The following is a 24,959-nucleotide window of genomic DNA, read 5'->3' as shown; positions in this document are numbered from 1 at the left end:
GCCCGCAAACAGTTTTTTGAAGACAGGCAGACTAAGGTCATGGATTACTGGAAGCATGTCCTGTGGTCTGATGAGACCAAGATAAACCTTTTTGGTTCAGATGGTGTCAAGCGTGTGTGGCGGCAACCAGGTGAGTACAAAGACAAGTGTGTCTTGTCTACAGTCAAGCATGGTGGTGGGAGTGTCATGGTCTGGGGCTGCATGAGTGCCGCCAGCACTGGGGAGCTACAGTTCATTGGGGGAACCATGAATGTCAAGATTTACTGTGACATACTGAAGCAGAGCATAAACCCCTCTCTTCGGAGACTGGGCCGCAGGGCAGTATTCCAACATGATAACCCCAAACACACCTCCAAGACAACCACCGCCTTGCTAAAGAAGCTGAGGATAAAGGTGATGGACTGGCCAAGCATGGCCCCAGACCTAAACCCTATTGAGCATTTGTGGGGTATCCTCAAATGGTAGGTGGAGGTGCGCAAGGTCTCTAACATCCACCAGCTCCATGATGTCGTCATGGAGGAGTGGAAGAGAGCTCCAGTGGCAACCTGTGAAGCTCTGGTGAACTTCATGCCCAAGAGGGTTAAGGCAGTGCTGGAAAATAAGGGTAGCCACACAAAATATTTACACTTTGGGCCCAATTTGGACATTTTCACTTAGGAGTGTACTTTTGTTGCCAGTGGTTTAGACATTAATGGCTGTGTGTTGAGTTATTTTGAGGGGACAGCAAATCTTCACTGTTATAAAAGCTGTACATTCACTACTTTACATTGTAGCATGTCATTTCGTCAGTGTTGTCACATGAAAAGATATAATAAAATATTTACAAAAATGTGAGGGGTGTACTCACTTTTGTGAGATACTGTATGTGATGCCAGAACACTGTGTCTCTGATGCTGTCTGGAAAAAATTGTACTGTTCCATAAAGCTGAATATATCCAAAAATAGAGGGTCCTCACCGAATGGCATTTCTTATTTATTTATTTTCATTGGTACATGTACCTTATGGCATTGTCCAGCTCCCCATGCCCTTTGTTTGACAATTTACTATAACTTCAATGAATATTGCACAAATGGAACCCAAGCACATTTACTTATCAATAACCATGATAGTGTAAAGTGGCAGACTATAAATATTTGAGGAAGATTCATATGTTTTAAATGTTTTTCTCAGGAATCAGTGACACCAAAGCAAAGTACCACATCATATAATTTGGCTCATGGACATCTCAGAGAAGTTGACTATGACCCCATTGGCAGACAGGGTGACTGTCAATAAGAATAGTTCATTTTTGTCAGAGTGTTTTAGCTCCTGTAGCATGACAAAAAAAACACCTGTATAGCCTTAAGGACCAATTTTTTTTTTGGCTATTGGTCTACTGGCTCAAATAAATTTGTCAATTATGTCAGGAAAACATAGCAATATATACAGCACATGTATTAATGTATTCTTTTTGCTTGGAGGATGGGGTGGTCTAATCAAGGCTTTCTTATTAGTTTCTATTTCTGCAAAACAAAACATACTTTCTTTTTAGTTGACTAGTGTTAGTTCAAAGACAACTATACTATACTGTGTTTACCTTTGCCACTCTGCCCAGTACATCAGAAGTTGTATGTACTAGCATCAGCATCATTCTGCAGTAGCAAAAGGATAAAAATACTAAGGGAAGAAGAGTTTTGGGCACCTAAGATACATTGCAATGTTAAGTCAACTTCAAGTCAACAACTGGTTCCTTCATCAAACATATGTTAATATAACCTGAAACATTTGACATATTTAAAAAGTTACAGTTATACCCATAAGAAGCTCACAGAAGTTGATGAGAGACAATGTAATAGCTAGCATAACTGAAGTAAACACATTTGGGTTCAAAATATGCTGCATAGCTGGAAAGCATACCAACCTGTTGAGGACTATGCATTCACTGTTAAGCACACTTGGCAATTGCAGTCAATGAGGGGAGTCTGCCAGGAAGCAGTGTCTTGATATGAATTGTATAAGGCCATTATTTTGAAATTTGTACAAAGATCTGGCTATTTTTGGAGTGTGAGACAATTTCCTGACATGGATCACAGGTTAAAAAAAGAAAACTAAGGATACACAGTGCAGTAATTATCCATACAGTTTCAGCCTCAGAGATTCACTGGAGCTCTGCAGTGAACTTGGTGATTGAAGCATTAGCTATATATATTGAAATGTCTAGTGTTTGAATATGCTGCTTATACTATTTAATTTATATATTTGAAAGTAGTGATTTTTGTATGACAATTCCATTAGGTAATATTAAAATAAAAGTCATGCTCCCCTACCTTTCATACTAATCAAGAGTTCAACATCCTCATTCTCAACCATAGGTCATGCTTAAGATAGAAATAAAATCTAGGGGTGGCAAATTCACTGCAGGTGTGTATGAATATAAAACCATAGTTTGTTATACCCCAAATGATAACAAATAAAAACATTTAAGATTTAAGCATGGTTCCCCTGGGGTTGTATTGTGCAGAATTATACATTGGTAATCTAAATAAAATTCAATGCAGTGAAAACAATAGCTATTGCACTTTGTGAGACAAGTGGGGAACATTTGTGAACCACCTGAAACCCTTTGGAGATGGAAATAACCCACAAGCTTCTGCAGCAAATGAATGTAAAATGATCTCCTCTGCTAAACTGAGAATCATGCAATGGTAATATATCTGAGCGTAGTCATACACTGGGTACACCAGAATCATATAACCAGAATTTAGCAGTAAACCCCACGTCTAAGGAGACAAGTCTTGATAGTAAATTCTGTCTATTTTCAAGCCTAATAGGCAATGCTATTGTTAGGCATTTGAAGATAAGAACTGTAATGAGGAGCATTTAATAAAGCAAAAAAAAAGAAGGACCTGTGGCTTCAAAGGCAACATGGAAAAAAGCAAACAAATAAGTCTTCATTTTAATTATAAAAAAAAAAATACATAAAAATTGTTAAGTCCATGTATAGATCCCACACATGAACAACGTCCTCAGTGAGTATAGGAAAGGTTCCTCTCCACCCGCATCCAAACACAATGTACTCACCAGGATAATTTGTTTTTCATTTGTGCGGATTTGGAACCTATTGGTTCCTATATTTTCTTTTAACATGGAAAAAGATCCACCAATCCTTTAAATGACATACTTGCCTTTAAGCTGTATGTGGTGTTATGCAACAGTACAATTTTCATGACCAGAGTGGATCCTTCTTGGCTGGCGTTGACCCAGAGTGTCAGATTCCTAGCTGCAACATACAGTGCCTTGAAAAAGTATTCACACCCCTTAACATTTTCCACATTTTGTCATTGTGACAGATTCACCCGGGACAGAGGCTTTTGGAGGGGACTGAATGTCAGCCTCTTCCCTACAGATTATGGGCCCTGGCATTTGGGGTAGCCTTGAGGTGTTGTTACTTTGGCTTCAGGGCCTTGTCCCCCAGGACACACAGACTCTGGGGACCCTGTATTAGCCATATTAGCAATAGTGACTGAGTCATACTGTTGGGACTCATACTGTGAGGTGATGCTAATAACATCAACTCCACTCACCTGTCTACTGTCTGCTATAATGTTTAATGTAAATGGGTCTAGTCTGGCTTACCACAGGTTCTAAGGGTATTCCACACATTGTTGTTCGTTCTAATTAACCCTGTTTTGTTGTTTATGGTAATGTGTATTGAATAGTCAATGAGCTAGGAGACGTGAAGTCTTAAACCCAAAGGTCATGTCTCTGAGTCACCTAGTCTGGGTAAATGATTTAGTAAACTAGCTCATGTTAATTAGGTTACAGTTGTATTGTTAGAGTAATATGAGCAGGAGGGGGGAACCTGCTCTAACGGTATATAAAGACTTGTCATTTTGGTTCTAATAAAACAGTCCATGTTAGCATCTAAGCAAGTCTCGTCTTGTTTTGTGCTTATGAGCGGTTGGAATATCTGATATCTATATCCAGACTGGGAGGAAGTGGTATACTGACGGAAGCACTCAAGGGGAGTATGGGACGTTCCGTGACAGTCATGTTACAACCAAAAATGTAAATGTATTTTATTGGAATTTTATGTGATAGACCAACACAAAGTGGCACATAATTGTAAAGTGAAAGGAAAATGATAAATGGTTTTCAAATTTTTTTACAAATAAATATCTGAAAAGTGGGGCATGACTCAATAAACACATTGAAACAGAAAAGTGGGCGTGTATTTGTATTCAGCCCCCTTTACTCAGATACCCTTAACTAAAATCTAGTGGAACCAATTGCCTTCAGCAGTCTCCTTATTAGTAAATAGAGTCCACCTGTGTGCAATTTAATTTCGGTATAAAGACAGCTGTTCTGTGAAGCCCTCAGAGGTTTGTTAGAGAAACTTAGTAAACATACAGCATCATGAAGGCCAAGGAACACACCAGACAGGTCAGGGATAAAGTTGTGGAGAAGTTTAAAGCAGGGTTAGGTTATAAAATAATATTCCAAGCTTTGAACACCATTAACGGAGCACTGTTCAATCTATCATCTGAAAATGGAAAGAGTATGGCACAACTGTAAACCTACCAAGACATGGCCGGCCACATAAACTGACAGGCCGGGCAAGGAGAGCATTAATCAGAGAAGCAGCCAAAAGGCCCATGGTAACTCTGGAGGAGCTGCAGCGATCCACAGCTCAGGTGGAAGAATAAGTCCACAGGACAACTATTAGTTGTGCACTCTACAAATCTGGCTTTTATGGAAGAGTCCCAAGAAGAAAGCCATTGTTGAAAGAAAGCCATAAGAAGTCCTGTTTGCAGTTTGCGAGAAGCCATATGAAGGACAGCAAACATGTGGAAGAAGTTGTTCTGGTTAGATGAGACCAAAATTGAACTTTTTGGCGTAAAAGCAAAACTCTGTGTGTGGCGGAAAACTAACACTGCACGTCACCCTGAACACCCCATCCCCATGGTGAAACATCGTGGTGGAAGCATCATGTTGTGGGGATTCTTTTCTTCAGCAGGGACAGGGAAGCTGGTCAGAGTTAATGGGAAGATGGATGGAGCAACATTCAGGGCAATCTTTGAAGAAAACCTGTTAGAGTCTGCAAAAGACTTGAGGTTCACCTTCCAGCAGGATAACAACCCTAAACATACAGCCAGAGCTACAATGGAATGGTTTAGAGCAAAGCATATTCATGTGTTAGAAAGGCCAAGTCAAAGTCCAGACCTGAATCCAATTGAAAATCTGTGGCAAGACTTGAAAATTGCTGTTCACAGACACTCTCTGTCCAATTTGACAGAGCTTGAGATATTTTGCAAAGAAGAATGGGCAAAAATGTAACTCTCTAGATGTGCAAAGCTGGTAGAGACATACCCAAAAAGACTTGCAGCTGTAATTGCAGCGAAAGTATTGACTCATGGGAGCCGAATACAAATGCACACCACACTTTTCAGATATTTATTTGAAAAAAAAATTGAAAACCATTTATCATTTTCCTTACACTTCACAATTATGTGCTACTTTGTGTTGGTTTATCACATAACATCCCAATAAAATACATTTACGTTTTTGGTTGTAACATGACGAAATGTGGAAAATTTCAAGGGGTATGAATACTTTTTCAAGGCACTGTATGCCTTGGAACATCAGGCACATCTGAAAATTCCTCTGCTTTGCCAGCATAATCTTGATCCTCCCAGGCACTTAGAGGCAGAGCTGCAAGGGCAAAACCTACAGGCCATAGGCTGCCTGTCTTTTCACAATGCAGGATAAAGGGGAAAGCATAGGCAATAGCAAATAGAGAGGGTAAATTCTACGGGCATGTAGCAGCAAAAATTAGTTAAGTAATCTTTTGTAGACATGTGTAATCGTTCCGAATTCGTTTTTTAATGAATTTCAACAAATTCGTTATTTAACGAAAACCGTTTAACAATTTTTTCCGAATATTCGTAAATTCGAATGTTTGAAAATTTGTAAATTCGTACATTTGTAAATTCGTACATTTGCACATTCGTAAATTCGTACATTCGTAAATTCATACATTTGCACATTCGTAAATTCGTACATTCGGAAATCTGAAATAATAATTAACTAATGATAACTTAACTATTACTAACTATTAAATTATAGGTATTGGAATTTCCATTGAAATTTGGTTAGTGGACATAACAAATACAAATTTATACGAAGTTACGAATTATCCGAAATAATGAATGCCGTATCCAAACGAATGGAACGTAATGAATTAATAATAATAAATAACAATAATATTTTATTATTATTATTTATTATTCATTTGTTCCGTTCCATTTGTTTAGATGCGGCATTCGTTATTTCAGATAATTCGTAACTTCGGATAAATTCATATTCATTACCTTCACTAACAGCCAAATTTGAAAGGAAATTACAATACCTATAATTTAATAGTTACTATTTCAGATTTTCTAATTTTCGGGTTTTCGGATTTTCAAATTTCTCATTTCCAAATTTCCGAATTTTCTAATTTTCTCATTTCCAAATTTCCGAATTTTCTAATTTTCGAATGCACGAATTTACGAATATACGAATTTTCTAATTTACGAATGTATGAATGTACGAATGTACGAATTTACAAACTCACTAATGTACGAATGTGCGAATGTACGAATGTAAGTATTTCCGAATGTACGCATTTAATAATTGCGATCATAACGAATGACCCGAAAAAATATAAAAAAAAAAAAAAAACGAAAACGATCACATTTTTTGGCAGTGCACATGTCTAATCTTTTGGCAAAAAAATAAATAAATTACGGGCAAGGAGGGGTAGAGGTGGCAAGTCAAACATTGCTAATGTGACTTCTTCCTCCTCCTGTCTTTCCTCCACCTTACTGACAGCCACTGAGAACTGTATTGCAGCCTTGCCACTGGCCAAGGCATGTGGGCTGCATCCCATTGGCTTCCCCTTCCCCTGGTCTGGGATGTGTTGTGTGCTTGTTAGGGGGTTTTTTTTGTTTTGTTTTTCAAGTTGCCACTTTTAATTAATAGATGGAATTTTTTTTTTTTGCATGAGACCCATGCACTCTACCTTTTTGCTTGTTTTCAGAGGACAGGCAGTGCATTATGGTTGCAAAGAATTTGGTCTGCAAATTCGTACATTAATTTGCTGGGTCTGTGAAATGCAAACACACAGGATTCGCTGTGAACGCATGGTAGCAGCAAACCCAAACCTCAACCCTAACTGGAATCCTCACAGTAGCTAAGAACTAATGCCCTGTACACACAACCAGACTTTCCAGCAGACTAGGTCCGACGTTTTTCCTGACGGACTTCCGACGAACTTTCCAAACGACGGACTTTCCAAACTTATTAAAGGGGGCTCCCAGATTCCGATAAGCCCCCCGTCCACAGACCCTGACAACCAACATCCAGGGTTGTCGGGAAGAGGCCCTTGTCCTCATCAACATGGGGACAAGGTGCTTTGGGGTGGGGGCCGCAAGGCACCCCTCTTCCCCAAAGCACCCACCCCCCATGTTGAGGGCATGCGGCCTGGTATGGTTCAGGAGGGGGGGCTCCTCGCTCATCCCCACCCCCTTTCCTGACCGGCCAGGCTGCGTTCTCGGATAAGGGTCTGGTATAGATTTTGGGGGGCCCCCTGCACTGTTTTTTGGGCATAGGGGGTTCCCCTTAAAATCCATACCAGACCTAAGGGACATTGTCACCTCTTTCTTGCGCTCACTGCAATAGGAAAATGTGTTTTTCCTATTGCAGCAAGCGCGAGATGTATAGTACCCTGTCGCCAAGAACCAGCGTGATGGAAACATTCTTGCGGGCAGGTGCTGTAGCTGCCCTTGCGTTGTATTTGGTCCGTTGGACCAGCATACAGATGAATGGGCTTCCCGATAGGAACTGGGTTCGGCAGAGTTCCAACGGGAAGATTTGAAACATGTTTCAAATCTAAAGTCCGTCGGATTTTCGACCAAAAAGGAGAAGTCCGATGAAGCATACACACGGTCGGATTGTCTGACGGATTCGGTCCAGTCAAAAAGTACGCTCGTGTGTACAGGGCATAAGCATGCTTTCACCAACTGAAACGTGAATGATTGTGAACTTATTGTATTGTATAATGTATTAAAGCAATTAAGTCCATCAGACCAGTAAAAGGTCAAATGTTTTGTCATGCTTTGTCTTACAAAGATGTGTCCAATGCAAAAGTATAATGCATCATCCAGGGAGCCTCCTCCCTCGTTCCGCATGCATTTAACCTACTAATTGTGGACAAGAGGCAACGCATAATATACTTCAATTTCTCCAAAGTTGCACACTACAAGTGATGTTAACAAGGATGTATTGGATGCTGTTTAATCACTATTTGTACCTATCAGTATCACATCTAAGGCTGTGGATGCCAAGTGACACAAGGTTATGACAGTGAGACACCACACCTGGATGAAGTGGTGTAGGTGCTTTATAACAGGGTATATTCATACATTCATTTTGGACACATAAGATTTAGGAAATTGGAGCTCTCTCAAACATTTTAGACATTACAAATTTCTGCTAAATTCATACAGTATACTTAGTAGAAGAGTATGTTGGTCTAACTCAATGATCATTTCTTATGGTCCCCATTCTTAACTGCTCATTTATCTAGGAACTGATCAATGTACAACTTTGCTGAGAGCCATCTGGATATATTCACTCAGTGGTGTATTTAAGTTTTGTGCTGCCTTAGGCCTGATTAAACTTGTGCCCCCCCTAATTTAAATACGACCCACCCCTTCCTGTCAAGGCCACACCCATTCGTATTTAAGACCTGCCCTGTCATTTGTAAACTACCCCCCTTTCCTCTAGGCTCCACCAACGAAGCTGTTGGTGTGAATGGACCTTAAGCTTCCGTGTTGAAAGGCTTTTGTTTGCTTCAAGTAGGTTTTCCATACCTATGTAAGTTTATTGGAATGCAACATCTGCATGAAGCACAGGTAAGTGCAGGTCAGAAGTGCACATGTCAATGAATTCTGAGTGGTTACTAAAACATCTCAAACTGATGTCAGAACAAATGCCAGTACTAAGTGATAACAATGGCACTTACAGTGGTGGAAGTGCTCATATTCACCTGCTAAAATACCCCTAAATTACATCATATTGGGCCAGCAGATAGGGTTGGGCTAAATCCATATTTGTGGATTATTGGACATACAATGCTGATCTGACCACACAGGTGGGGGGCTGTCAGTGCCACCTATCCCAGGAGGAACACCTGGGATGGGGACCTGCCCAACTAATGTTCCATTTGATGGTGGTCATGTGACATTCACAAACCAGTTTCATAGTCAAAGAATTAGGACTCAATCATGCCAAAAATGACCCCAAAATATGTCAACATACAGATTGAAAGATCTTTAACCTGTGTATGTTTAATTACAATACATTTTGATAATCAAAACAGGATTACCTGGCATAAAGATGTTCCTATAGAGAAAAACCTAAGACAAATCAGCAGGTTTGCAAAAACCATGAGCAAAAAAAGCATATGTTCCAGCTTTACTTCTCATTCAGAAGACAATTCCAGCACAACAGGTAAGATTCATTAGCACTCAAAATATGACTCACAAGGAAATAATCCCATAATCACTTGGATGCCACGGAGGAGGGTTTAGGCTGCTAAGACCTGCTGCCAGTGCTACACTTACTAGTATTGGCGGCCGCCAGTTTTTTAGGTGCGGCCCCCGGTCTGTCTGAATGTCAGGCTAGTCACTGGCAGCCAGCCAGTATTATCATACCGGCATTAGTGAGTCTACTTTATGAGGGTGCCAGACTGATTTACCTCTTGGACCTGCCCCCTGACCCAGTCCGCCCCATAAACTGGCACTACACCAAAAGTGTAGCGCAAGTCGGCGGAGACTCTTTTCGTGCGGGAGGCGGGAGGAGGCTGTTTTTTTTCGTGTAGGTGGTGGCTTTTTTTGCCCCCCCCTCCAAAGTGCCACCCTAGGCCTGGGCCTTGTCGGCCTAGGCCAAGATACAGCGTTGTCTACACTAATCTATGAATAGCTCTCCTCTTTCATTTTGTCTTATCAAAGACTAACATCATGCTGACTATCTCCTCTTTCATTTTGTACAACATTAAGTGTGACCATTGTGTCTTTAGGGCCCCTTTAAAGCAGCACAGGCTGGAAAGACATTTGTCAATGCAGCATAATTACTCTTATCACACCTTTCAGGAGAGCTTAAGTTAAATGTGACCTCTGTGAAATGCTTTAAGGTTACACTATGCTTAGACAATGGGGATTACCATAGAGGTATATGAAAGAAAGACAGTTGTAAATCCATTAACAAAGCAAACAATTAGAAGACTTACTTATCTTATTTGCTAGAATCCTCAAATGATTTCTTTACTCAGACATGTTCACAGGACTATAATATTATTCAACCATGAAAGACTAATTTACAAAATAGCAATAATAATACTATAGTATCAAAAAAACGTAAGTCACTTATGGATTTTTTCTGTTGATTGATTATTCTCTGTAATAGTAATTATGTTAAAAACGTAAAATACATATAAAACACTTATGCCGCGTACACACAGTCAGACTTTTCGACCGGACTTGTCCGCCGGATGCCGACGGACCAAATCTGGCGGACAATCTGATCGTGTGTGGGCTTCACCGGACCTTCAGCGGACTTTTCCAGTCGCAAATCTGACGGACTTTAGATTTGGAACATGCTTCAAATCTTTACGTCGTAATTCCGCCGGACCCAGAAATCCGCTCGTCTGTATGCTAGTCCGATGGACAAAAACCCATGCTAGGGCAGCTATTGGCTACTGGCTATCAACTTCCTTATTTTAGTCCGATGTATGTCATCACGTACGAATCCGTCAGACTTTGGTGTGATCGTGTGTAGGCAAGTCCGGTCGTTAGAAAGTCTGTTGAAAGTCCGCCAAAAGTCAGTCGAAAGTCTGACGAAAGTCTGTCGGACAGGCTGTCGGACTTTTGTAGCTGAAAAGTCTGACCGTTTGTACGTGGCATTAGAAGTGATTTTCAGGATACTGCTAGGTTGAATACATGTGTGAGTGGTAGGGATATATATATTACAGCTGAATATACAGTATGTACCAGTGGAAGGAGTGTTTATACTGCTGGACAGTAGTGTCATTATGACAGAGCACTGTGGGGAATAGGGATGAGCCGAACACCCCCCAGTTTGGTTCGCACCAGAACCTGCGAACGGACTGAACGTTGCATGAACGTTAGAACCTCAATGAAGTCTATGGGACTCGAACGTTCAAAATCAAAAGTGCTAATTTTAAAGGCTAATTTGCATGGTATTGTCCTAAAAGGGGTTGGGGACCCGGGTCCTGCCCCAGGGGACATGTACCATTGCAAAAAAAAGTTTTAAATACGGCTGTTTTTTCGGGAGCAGTGATTTTAATGATGCTTAAAGTGAAAAAAAAAGTGAAATATTCCTTTAAATATCGTACCTGGGGTGTATCTATGATATGCCTGTAAAGTGGCACGTGTTTCCCGTGCTTAGAACAGTCCCTGCACAAAATGACATTTTTAAAGGAATAAAAGTCATTTAAAACTGCTTACAGCTTTAATGTAATGTCAGGTCCCGGTAATATGGGTGAAATTCAGTGAGACAAACGGCATGGGTACCCCCCCAGTCCATTACCAGACCCTTTGGGTCTTGTATGGATATTAAGGGGAACCCCGCACCCAAATTAAAAAAAGGAAAGGCCCTCTGAACAGCAGTATACAGGCAGTGCAAACAAGACAGGGACTGTAGGTTTGTTGTTAAGTAGAATCTGTTTGTAATTTTGAACTGGTACATTTTTAAAGTGTTCAGCTCCAGCCAAAAAATCTATTTTAAGCTTTTTGGAAAACATAGGGGAGGGTTATCACCCCTGTAACATTTGTTTTGCTGTCTGTGCTCCTCTTCAGAAGATTTCACCTCACCTTCTGTCCCAATGACAAATGTTTTTAGAAAATTTGGGGTTTTTAGTGAAACAAGGATTGGTGATAAAGCATCAGTGGAAAGGAGAAATGTTTTTCCCATATTAACTCTTACAGGAGAGAATTTTCCTTCCTAGGGGTAGATTTCATCTCACTTCCTGTTGACTCCATCCGTTTCCAAGTAGGAGTCATTTGTAAGTTGGATGTTTGAAAGTAGGGGCCTGCCCTATATACTCTGCAGAAATTGTGGCCTTAGGTGTTGGTGTTGCCACAACACTGTAAGCCCTCACAGGGCCCTGCTGTAAAATATTAGATCAAGAATTTGGTGAGGGTTGTGGTGCTGGTGCCACAACACTGTAAGTCCTCACAAGTACTCTTGGTGGGCACTGGAACGGGCTCTGCTGTGAAATATTAGATCAAAAATTGTAATTACACGCCCCTGTTGAATCAGGGGCAGAAAAATTGGGCCTTAGGCACTGGTGCTGGTGCCACAACACTGCAACCCCTCACAGATACTCTAGTTGGAGCGCAGGAATGAGTCCTGCTGCAAAGAATTGTATCAAAAATTGTAATTACACGTCCTTGTTAAACAGGGGCTGAAAAATTAGGCCTTAGCCACTGGTGGTGGCGCCCAGAAACAAAAACATTCTTCCAAGCTATCAGCATGATCATTGAGGAGGAAGAGGATAGTCACTCAGCATAACAGGATAGTCACTCAGCATCAGCATAGGCAGTCTTGAAGGGATCTGACATTTCAAAATAATGTATTCGGTTACATCAGAATCAGGTGCTTGGTATCTGGTTGTAGCGAGAGAGGCTTCACTGCACAGGTATGGATTCAAGCTAGGTGTGGACCAAATAATTGTCTCCAAAAGGAAAGAGCCCTAGGTGCTGGCTAATGCTGAGCCAGGCAGGAAGTATACGAAAAGATCCAAACAGCCGCATACCGGGAAAAAATGCAAGTGTCTTTATTATAAAATCGGGATCATAGAGCATACAGGACACTGTAGCGAAAAAGTACCAGCAATTCAGCTAACGCGTTTGGCATAAGTGCGAAACGCGTTAGCTGATTGCCTGTACTTTTCCGCTACAGTGTCCTGTGTATGATCCCAATTTTATAATAAAGACACTTGCATTTTTTCTCGGTGTGCGGCTGTCCGGATCTTTTCGTATACTTCCTGCTTGGTATCTGGTGGTGATCCAAGACTGATTCATTTTTATGAAGGTCAGTCAATCGACCTAGTCGGTGGACAGGCGCACCCTGTCATCAGTTACAAAGCCTCCAGCAGCACTGAATGTGCGTTCTGAAAGAACGCTGGATGCAGAACAGGCCAGTAGCTCAATTGCATACTGTGCAAGCTCTGGCCAGTGATCCATCCTCAAGACCCAGTAACCCAGAGGATTTTCGGTTGGAAAGGTGTCCAAGTCAGATCTTGCCCCTAGGTATTCCTGCACCATGTAAAACAGACGCTGGCGATGGTTGCTAGAACCGATCATACCTTTGGGCTGCAGACTAAAAAATTGTCTGAATGCATCGGTCAGACGGCCACCTTCTCCACCGCTCCTTCTTTGACTGACCTAAGCCTCAGCAACACGTTGTCCAGGAACAGGAGTTTGTAACCTCCCAGTCTCTGGGAACACGTTGCACAGACCTTTCTGCAAGGCCTCCCGAAGATGTTTCATCCTCTGCTCCCTCTGCGATGGCAAGATAAGGTCTGCAACCTTACCCTTGTAACGTGGATCAAGGAGGGTTGCCAGCCAGTAACGATCCCCCTCCTTGATACCACAAATACGAGGATCCTTCCGCAGGCTTTGCAGAATCAGGGAGGCCATGCAGGGTAGGTTTGCGGAGTCCTCTGGGTCACTAAGGACGACATGATCCGCAGCCACCTCTTCCCAGCCACGTACAAGTCCATGGGTTTCGGGACTGTAAATGATCCCTTAAAGACTGCTGCTGATGCTGAGTGCCAGGCTCCACCTCCATACTGACACAATCCTCCTCCTCCTCCTCCTCCTCCTCTTCCTGTGTGATCGGCGGGCACACTGGAACACAGTCTGGATAAAGGGGGCCTTGAGAGCTAAGGAAGTCCTCCTCTTCCTGCCTTTGTTCTGCCTCAAGTGCCCTGTCCATTATTCCACGCAGCGTGTGCTCCAACAGGTGGACAAGGGGGACAGTGTCACTGATGCATGCACTGTCACTGCTCACCATCCTCGTGGCCTCCTCAAATGGTGACAGGACAGTGCATGCATCCCTGATCATGGCCCACTGGCGTGGGGAAAAAAAACAAGCTCCCCTGACCCTGTCCTGTTGCTATATTTGCACAGGTACTCATTGATGGCCCTCTGCTGCGTGTGCATGTGCAGCCACTGCAGCATGGCCAACGTTGAGTTCCGCCTGGTGGGCATGTCACAGATTAGTTGGTTCTTGGGCAGGTTAAATTCCTTTTGGAGGTCTGCCAGCCGAGCACTGGCATTAAATGACCGGCGGAAATGCACACAGACTTTCCTGGCCTGCCTCAGGAAATCCTGTAAGCCCAGGTACCTGCCCAAGAACCACTGCACCACCAAGTTAAGGACGTGAGCCAAACAGGGCACATGGGTCAGTTGTCCCTGTCGGAGGGCGGAGAGGAGGTTGATGCCATTGTCGCAAACCAACATTCCTGCCTTAAGTTGGCGTGGCGTCAACCACCTCTGAACCTGCCCCTGCAGAGCTGACAGAATCTCTGCCCCAGTATGGCTCCTGTCCCCCAAACACACCAGCTCAAGCACCGCATGGCATCTTTTGGCCTGCGTACTTGAGTTGGCCCTTGAACGCCTACGGAGCACTACTGGTTCCGAGGACAAAGCACAGGAAGAGGCCATGGAGGAAGAAGAAGAGAAGGGGGTGGAAAAGAGAGATGTGTCAGAATCACCAGTAATGGCATTTTGTAGGCGTGGTGGCGGAACAACCTCCAACACTACTGCACCTTGTCCTGCATCCTTCCCAGCTGCCAGCAGAGTCACCCAATGCGCCGTGATACTTACGTAACGTCCCTGTCCTTGCCTGCTGGATCATGAGTCAGCGGTAATATGCACCTTACCGCTGACCGCCCTGTCCAGCGAGGCCAAGACATTGCCTTCCACATGCCGGTAGAGAGCTGGAATCGCCTTCCATGAAAAAAAGTGGCGTTTGGGAACTTGCCACTGAGGAACCGCACATTCCACAAACTCACGGAAGGGGGCAGAGTCTACCAACTGAAAAGGTAGCAGTTGAAGTGCTAGCAATTTAGCCAAGCTAGCATTCAACTGCTGGGCATGTGGATGGCTGGGAGGGAACTTCTTTCTGCGGTGCAGCAGCTGGGGCAGGGAAATTAGCCTGGTACAATCTGACGTCAGTGTATCGATAGCAGATTGCCCGCAAGTACTTGGCTGTGACACACCTAATTCTACACCTTCATTCCTCTCATTTCAGGTCTCAGAGAGGACTGAAGGTATGGTGGGGTTGGAGATCCCAGCTGATGAGGAGCAAGGAGAGGTCCTCTTTGTTCTTTGGTGTGGGTCTTTTAGGCACGCTTGCCAACGAACTGCATGGCAGGTCAACATATGTCCGGTCAAGCATGTTGTGCCCAAACGGGAGATGTTTTGGCCACGCGAGATACGCTTGAGACATATGTTGCAAATAGCAGCGGTGCAATCTGATGCACTCGTCGCAAAAAAGGCCCACACCAAAGAACTTTTGAAATAACACGCAGATACAGCAGCGTCCTGCACATGCTCTGCGGTGTGATGCAGTCAGTGTGCTGCCCTTAGGCTGGCCCCTGGAGGGCATCCTGCCTTGTTGGTGATGTGCCTCCTCCTCCTCCTCTCTCTTATCAGGCACCCACGTGGAGTCAGTGACCTCATCATCCCCTCTCTCCTCATCACTGGAGCAAACCTGGCAGTATGCTGCAGCAGGGGGAACATGGCTGCCAGATTGCTGTCCTTCTTGGGCACCCCCTCTGTCTGGGCTCACGTTACTGCCTTCCTCTAGCTGAGTTCCATCATTGGAGCCTTCAAAACGCTGGGCATCCTCCTGGAGCATGTACCCAACACTGTGGTCAAACAGTTCAGGGGACTCCTCAGGAGGACATGGTGGAGCTAGGGAAGGAGTCACTGATGCCATTGAGCCGAGGGAAGGGGCCGGGTTGGCAGCTGTTTTGCCAGACAAAGTACCCTGAGCCTGGATGAGAGAGGATGAGGAGGATGAGGACGGCTTGGTCATCCACTCAACCAAGTCTTCCGCATGTTGTGGCTCAACACGACCAGCTGCCGAAAAAAAGGCCAAGCGCGTCCCACGGCCACGTGCTGATGAGGATGCACCGTGTCCACGACCAGCACTGTTGCCTCTAGACACAGAGCCTGCTTGCCCTCTTTTATTGGCTTGTGACTGTCTGCCTCTCCTTGTTGGCCTTCCAGACATACTATTGGTCTGCAGTGAGATGTAGCTGCACAAAACTGGGATGTATATATATACCGATTATACTGCAGCTAGCAGAATCAACTGCCTGCCTGTAGTATTATTATTATGACAACACCTGCACCTGTCTTCAGGTAGCTATACTGTAGGTGCAACTGTGCAGGGTACACAGTACAGTAACTGGAAATACGTCAAGAGCCTACACAAGCACCTGTCTTCAGGTAGCTATACTGTAGGTGCAACTGTGCAGGGTACACAGTACAGTAACTGGAAATAAGTCAAGAGCCTACACAAGCACCTGGCTTCAGGTAGCTATACTGTAGGTGCAACTGTGCAAGGTACACAGTACAGTAACTGGAAATACTTCAGGAGCCTACACAAGCACCTGGCTTCAGGTAGCTATACTGTAGGTGCAACTGTGCAGGGTACACAGTACAGTAACTGGAAATACTGTAAAAACACCTGCCTGCCTGTCAGTATATATACAACACCTGGGATGCATATATATACACAATACACTGTAAGTGCAGCTAACTGACTCGACCTGCCTACTCTATCCAACTTAAATCAAATGACACTGTCTCTCTGTCTATCTATCTCTCTCTCAACGTCAGAACACACTACACAGGGCCTCCGTGCAGGCGGACTTATATAGTGTGGGGCGTGTACTAAACCCCCTGAGCCATCCTGGCTTTGGCCAATTACGGCTCTCTGTACAGACAGCGCTGTGATTGGCCAAGCATGCTGGTCATAGTGCATGCTTAGCCAATCATCAGCCAGCAATGCACTGCGATGCCGCAGTGAATTATGGGCCATGACGCGCCACTCGAATTTGGCGCGAACGGGCCATAACATTCTCAATTCGGCGAACGACCGAACACACGATGTTCGAGTCAAACATGGGTTCGACTCGAACACGAAGCTCATCCCTAGTGGGGAATCAAAGAATCAGAGATTAAGACATGCAGCACACTTAAAATATATGTGGAGCCCTACCTTGTTTAGTTTAAAATAGAAATGAAAAGGACAATATATATTGTGTCAGCAGGCAGGTACAATCGCCTGGTTGCATCCAGGATGGCAAATATGTGTATCCCAGATTCAGGCTCTATGCTGATTTGTACCACTAAGGGAAGGTGCTCAGAGTCCTGCAGGGGTAGTGGTAAGGAGCTCAGCTGAATTAAGTTGACTCATTAAGGCCTCTACAAAATCTCCCAGCATGCAAAAGGAGTTGCTCCATCCTGGAACCAGTTTTGTGCCTGTTTAGACTGAGGAGCGTGATACCTGTCTGTGCGGTGAGACAACGCCTGTGTGGCAAGCCTCTTTACAGGGAGATAGAAGCTGGGGGCAGCACAAGGCAGCACCTAGCTGATAGCCAAGGAACACGTGTGTAGTAAGTGGCCAGGTTGGCAAGGATTTATTTTCATGTCTGTTTGTTTTGATGTTTTTGGACCATTGTAAATAGTGTAAATAGGTCACACACACCTGCTGCCGAGCTAAAGCGCTAAGGAGTTTTTTTCATTGTCACTTTGGTGTAAGTGCTTTTATTGTATTTTAGCTTAATAAATCGAGCCCCCTTTTTTCAATCTGCACTATTGGAGTCCCTTTCTGTTTTTTCTCTTGGGATTTGTGGCTCATTTGTACCTGGCCTTTCTGGGAAGGAGCATTGAAGTAATCCCTGGGACCTTTCTTCCACACCGGTGTCCCCGTTGCTGTGGACTACTTGTCTGGCGAAGAGAGATGGAGTTCAGAGAATCCATCATTCTTGGATATTTTCCACTACTAAGCCTGTATTGACCCCCCTGAGTAAGGGCGGTCGCAGGCTTTCTGGTAAGCCTTTAATTTTACCATCTGGTGGTGGGCTGCACGAGAGGTGGATCAAGCAATCCTGAACCCTGCAATAAGCCTTTTCTGGATTTCTTTGGAATCAATACTTTGTTATTTGGGACACTTTTGAACTTTTATTTCACAATTTTTTAATTTTTATTTTTCACATAATTTTTCTTGTATATAGCACTCTGGGTATGGACCCACATTAATAAGGAATATCACTTATATGATCTTCACCATTTATTTTATGATGACATAAGCCTTAGATGAGCAATCCACGTGTGTCTATATTATGTATTTTGGCATTGCATCATTAGTTTAATGCCACACTGTTTGTTTTGATATATTTATTATACATACATTTTTTCTTCACTGAAGATATCTCACTCTATGGGTATCTAGTAATATTAGAGATCACTGTACTAACATCAGATTGGTAATACAGCGGCTACTCCTGAGCTCTTCAGTTTTTGTTTTGTTCAGTCCGCTGGGTTGAACGAAAAAAAAAAAATACTTGTGTGTACCAGGTATTAGGAATCTGAACAGTCTTTTTGTTTTGTGTGTTTTTTTTGTTTTTTTTTTTTTTGTTTTTTTATTGTTTTCAGGTCTAGCAAATAACAATTTTGATTATTTTTTATATTTGTTAGTCAGGTAAAAATGAAATATTCCAATCACATAGTGCAGTGCAAATAATAATTCAATGCCAGAAATACTCATCAAGAAAATGCAAAGTTCATATCGTAGGAGAATGAATAAGAAAATCAAATGGTGTAATTCTGTGCATCAGGTAACATTCAAGTGACAGAATCCATGTATCACCTCCCCCAGAGACACCTATAGCCACTCACCTTATAAATATGACCCCTAATTAAACAGGATGGTCAAATAACGCATTCCCCTATGGGGTCTGTAAACCATCATGTAGCCGATACGAGTCTGAAAAGATGATTCCTCCATGATGATACCGATATATAAAAGCAAAGGGAGATATATTTGTGCTCTTTGCTAATATTTTCTTTATTATATAATAGGTAAAAACACTTATAAATCTGGCACTTATCATAACTGCAAATGTAAAGTGTTCAATGAATACCGCATGATGCGAAAGATGGATCCTTTCCGTGTTGATGAAGTTCCGCCCAGGACGTATCGCGTTCGGGGGAGAAGCAACGTATGATGTCACCCGCGGCTATCTTCTACATCAAGTCGTATTCATTGAGTGCTCTACGTTTGCACTGATGATAAGTGCCAGATTGGTAAGTGTTTTTACCTATTATACAATAAAGAAAATATTAGCAGAGAGCACTATATACCTCCCTTTGCTATTAAATATCGTTATCATTGAGGAATCATCACTCCAAGTTCACATTGGCTGAATGACGGTTTACAGACCCCATAGGGAATGCATGATTTGACCATCCTGTTTAATTAGGGGTTATATTTATAAGGTGAGCGGCTATAGGTGTCTCTGGTGGAGGTGATACATGGATTCTGTCACTTGGATGTTACCTGATTACACAGGATTACACCATTTGGGTTTCTAATTCATATGCCTGTGATATGAACTTTGCTTTTTCTTGCTGAGGATTTCTGGCATTGAATTGTTATTGTGCTGCACTATTTGATTGGGCTATTGGATTTTAGGTGTTGTCTGATTAACTTAACCTGCTCAGCTTGCAAGTTTACATTTTATCATTTTAAGTTTGTTCACGCTGGTTACTTCTATTGGGTATATAAAAAATGAAATATTGCAATTGAATTGTTCGTGTTTACCGCTTGCAGCAAGCAAGTGGAAAATGCGAGGTGGCAGGCCACTTACCTACCAGCGTTTTCTGTTTATTCTATGCAGTTAATATCCTGCATTGTCACCTAAATAGCAAGATATCAGTATACATACACAGCTGTGGTTCCCCCTCCCCCCTCACTTTTATCAGAGCTGGGGCCTCTCAGGTTTTCCACTGGCGGAAGCAGTCATCAAGTGCAGAGCATTTCCTAATAGAAAACTCAGCATGCTTATTTGTAAAATAAAGATCATAAACAAATAGAAAAACATTATACAAAAAAAGTTTATAAATTGTTAAACTAGTAATGTTTAGAAACATAAAGTTGACCAAAAGTTAATATTGTTTCTCCTTAGTACTAACATTTAAATCCCAGTTCTTGGGCTTTATTGTAGTCTCTGTGCATGAATTTTCTCCACAATAAGATTGAGTGGTATATGAAGATACAGGCTAGAGGCCCTGGCATCTTCTGAGAGGCTCTCAGGGCCAGATTTCACACTAGAATACCTAGACGTGGCCCAGAGTGCTATGGTTGCTGTTTGATCTGACATTCCTGCCTGTCACTGTTATTTACTTATAGGTTTGTAGTGTGCAGTCTGCCATGCAGTGTCAACAGTGCACAATGTGCCACTGGGGAGTGATGGAGTATGTTTCCCAGGCCTGACTTCACAACACAGATGGTGCCTCCGTGAAAGCCAGCTGTGTGTGCCTGCTGGGCTGGGGTCATTTGTCTGAGGTCTGTAACTTTTTTTTTTTTTTTTTTTTTAATCTTTTTATTGTAATGAGGTCTGTAACTTTAATAATAAAAATAAGAGTTGTAGCAATTATTTGATGTGGACATCCATATGTATTCTAAGTATGAACCTGTAAATATTATTTATAATGTTTTAATTATAGCTTATAATAAACTTTATAAATGAACAAAAATAAATATCAACATGTTGAATTTAAAATAAAAAAACAAATAAGTTAATGTCTTGCGATGCATTGAAAAAAAAAAAGTCAGCTGCCAATCTTAGTACTGCATTGATTTTGTCTATTTCTGTTGGTACAATATTGAATGTATCTCTTTGGAAATATTTCAGGTGCGGTATTGATTGTGTTTCTCCAGACATGTGTCAATATAGTACTGATTGTGTCTCTCTGGACATGTTTCTGGTGTGTCAGTATGGTACTTAAAATGTCTCTGTGGACAAGGACATGTTTCTGGTGTCACTATGTGGGTGTGCACATGGGTACCTCTTTGTGTGGAGCGCACTTATCAATGCCCAGGACCAGCCAGAGGGCCACGTTCATGTGAAATTTAAACATTATGGAAGTTCCCTGACTTAGAAATTGTCTTGTGCAGTAATAAGTGCATAGAGTTCGATTGGAAAGTGCTGTCCCGTGTCACTACATACCATAACTTGATGTATATTGTATTTAGGAGGGACACTGCTGAGCCCATACCTTCCCCACCAGTCCAGTGTACCTCTGCCACTGCACTCCCCGTGGCAGAATAGATTCCGCCATGCATGTAGCATATAACGTGGTAACTGGATAAATAAAGCAGGCTGCTAAGCCAATTTCAAATAGGAAAAACAAGTTACAGCCTGGGTTTAAGAACATATGCTGCAGGAAATAACCGGCGGAGTAAAGATGAGGAATGTAAAGGGCTCCTGAGCCAGGAAGTATGGTACTTAATATTGCTCTGTGGACATGGACATGTTTCTGGTGTGTTAGTAAGGTACTTAATATGTCTCTGTGGACATGGACATGTTTCTGGTGTGTCAGTAAGGTACTTAATATGTCTTTGTGGACATAGACATGTTTCTGGTGTATCAGTGTGGTTCTGATTGTGTTTCTGAAACTATATTATTATGTTCGGGAGTGTTTCTTTTTAACATGTTTTTGTTGTGTCATTACAGTATTGATTGTGATTTTGTAGATTCCCCATCTCTGTGGAGATATTTCTTGTGTGTTGTTGTGGTACTCAGGGCTGGTGCAAGGATTTTTGACACCCTGGACGAAACATAATTTTGCCCCCCCCCGGCTCCACCCCTGACTCCACCCCCTTTGCCCTACCCATGTATACGCCACCTTTTTGATGAAGTGCCCATCAAAAGAAGTGCCTCACCAGCACCCATGAAATGCAGCCTCACCAGCGCCCATCAGATGCAGCCTCACCAGCGCCCATCAATGAATGTTTGCTTGCTTCCATTCATTCAGGAGTTGGGACACAGACACAGTCCTCCGCCGCTGCTGTGCCTCTGACACTATGGGGGTTATTTACGAAAGGCAAATCCACTTTGCACTACAAGTGAAAACTACAAGTGCAAATTTCACTTGAAATTGCACTGAAAGTGCACTTGGAAGTGCAGTCGCTGTAAATCTGAGGGGTAGATCTGATATGAGGGGAAGCTCTGCTGATTTTATCATCCAGTCATGTGCAAGAAAAATGCTGTTTTTTATTTTCCTTGCATGTCCCCCTCAGATCTACAGCGACTGAACTTCCAAGTGCACTTTCAGTGCAATTTCAAGTGCACTTTGCACTTGTAGTTTGCACTTGTAGTGCAAAGTGGATTTGCCTTTTGTAAATAACCCCGTATGTGTGAATGAAGCGGCGGCTGCCTGCCGATGCTGAGACTTAGTTGCTTGCTGCAGAGAGAAGAGAGTAGAAACACCAGTGGCCGGGCACCCTAGGCAGCAGTGCGCCCTAGTTTGCCTAGTGGTAGCACCGGCCCTGGCGATACTGATCATGTTTCTTGTGTCAGTACAGTACTAAATGAGTCTCTATAGACATGTTTCTGGTGTATAAGTACATTACTGAATTTGTTTTAGTGGACGTTTCTGGTGTGCTATTGCTGTACTCATGGTGTATCTTCTGATGTTTCAGGCTATATAAGTATGTTGCTGATTGTGTCTCTGCTGACATGTAAGAAGTTGTGTCTGTAAAGTATTGATTGTGTCTCTGTAGACATGTTGATGTTAGTATGATACTGACTGCATCTCTGTGCAGGTTTCTGTATTCCTCAGTACAGTGTGCATGCTGTCTCTGTGTGCTGTTTGTGATTACCGGTACTTTAATTTGGTTTTGATTCAATTTCTGTAAGTATGATCCTGATCTTGATATCTTTAAAATAGTGTGAATCTTGCTAAAGCTGGCCATAGCACTGCTTTACACTATTGACACTGCAAGACAAACTACACATTGGAAACCTGCCACATAAGTAAAGGGCATTGTATTCTGACAACATGACTCACCAGTTGTCTGAAGCTGCTCATCAAAAAGTTTTCCAGCATGTTCCTTTAACAGAAGTAAATCCAACTATAGATTTCTGTTGAGCAGACAGAATTGATCGAAATTCAGCCTGTACCTGCTGAACTGGTTTTTGTGTGTTTCTTCGTAGGTTGGCATGCACTTTAACCACTTCAGCCCCAGAAGGTTTCACCTCCTTCCTGACCAGAGCATTTTTTGCATTGTTTTAACTGACAATTGCGTGGGCATGCGACGCTGTCCTTTTTTTCCCACAAATAGAGCATTCTTTTGGTAGTATTTGATCACCTCTGCGGTTTTAATTTTTTGCGCTATAAACAAAAAAAGACCGACAATTTTGAAAATACAAAAACAATAGTTTTTATTTTCTGCTATAAAACATATCCAATAAAAAAATTTTAAAAATCCAATTTCTTCATCAATTTAAGCCAATATGTATTTTGCTACATATTTTTGGTAAAAAACATTCCCAAAAAGTGTTTATTGATTGGTTTGCGCAAAAGTTATCACGTCTACAAACTATGATATAGATTTATGGACTTTTTTTTTTTTTTAGATTTTTTTACTAGTAATGGCAGCAATCAGCGATTTTTAGAGAGCGTGTTACATTGCGGCGGACAAATCTGACACTGAGTGACTCTTTTTGGGGACCAGTGACACCAGTACAATGATCAGTGATAAAAAAAAAAATGCACGTCACTGTATAAATGACACTGGCAGGGAAGGGGCTAACATCAGGGGCGATCAAAGGATTAAGTGTGCTCCTAGGGAGTTCTTTCTAATTGTGGGGGAAATGCTGTTACTGGAGGAAAACAGAGATCCGTGTTTCTGCTTAGCAGAAACACAAGATCTTCATTTTCCTGTCTGGCAGAACGGCGGTCTGCCTTGTTCACATAGGCAGACCGCTGTTCTGCCTCTCTCCACGATCACTGGGTTCCCACTGGACCGCTGATTGGCTCCAGCTGTGTCCAATCACAGTGGGAGCAGGTCACTGGGGGCACGGGCCCCAGACCTGGAAGAAGCAAACAACGTGCAGGTACATTGTTTCACGCAGCCGGGCCGCCCTGCCAGAGTATATGTGCAGTGGGTGGTCCGGTAGCAGTTAAATATTCTCTGAGAAAAAATAGAAGCCTACCCTTGCTGACTTTGTATACTGCAATTTCTAATTGCCTATCTATTTATAGTTTTATTACTTTAATTCACAGACCCAAACAAGTATGCAGATATCAACTTCTAAATGTATTCTTTGTTAATGTGCATACTTGCTCTGAAGCAGTAACTCTGGTCAGTGGGTCAACACAGAGAAGCCAGCAGGGCTTTTTTTCTCAGAGAATAGGTGCAGGAACCCCCCCTTTTCTCCGCCCCTACCCACCTCCAATCACCATTCCTTGGTTCGCCCCTACCCACCTCTCAGTACTGCCCTATTTGAGAATACAGAACCAAGTATCATATTCTGGTGCTAAGTAATTTGTATGGATTTGGTAATGATAACAAGAAAAGAAGTAAAATAGATCCTCTGCAGCCAGTAACATAGGGCCCCCGCCAGCCACAAAAGATCCCCCTAACAACAATGGACCACCAGCAACAAAATTTCCCCCCTAGTAACAATAGACTCCCAGCAGCAACAACAGATTTCCCCACAGCAAGCATCAATAGACTCTCCGTCAGCCAGAAACAATATAACCCCTCCCACAACAGTAGATCTCTCCCGGCAACAACTGACCCCTAAGCAATATAAGACCTA

This window comes from Aquarana catesbeiana, linkage group LG03, assembly GCF_042186555.1.
Source record: "Aquarana catesbeiana isolate 2022-GZ linkage group LG03, ASM4218655v1, whole genome shotgun sequence".
Lineage (NCBI taxonomy): Eukaryota > Metazoa > Chordata > Amphibia > Anura > Ranidae > Aquarana > Aquarana catesbeiana.
This window is presented reverse-complemented; position numbering follows the sequence as displayed.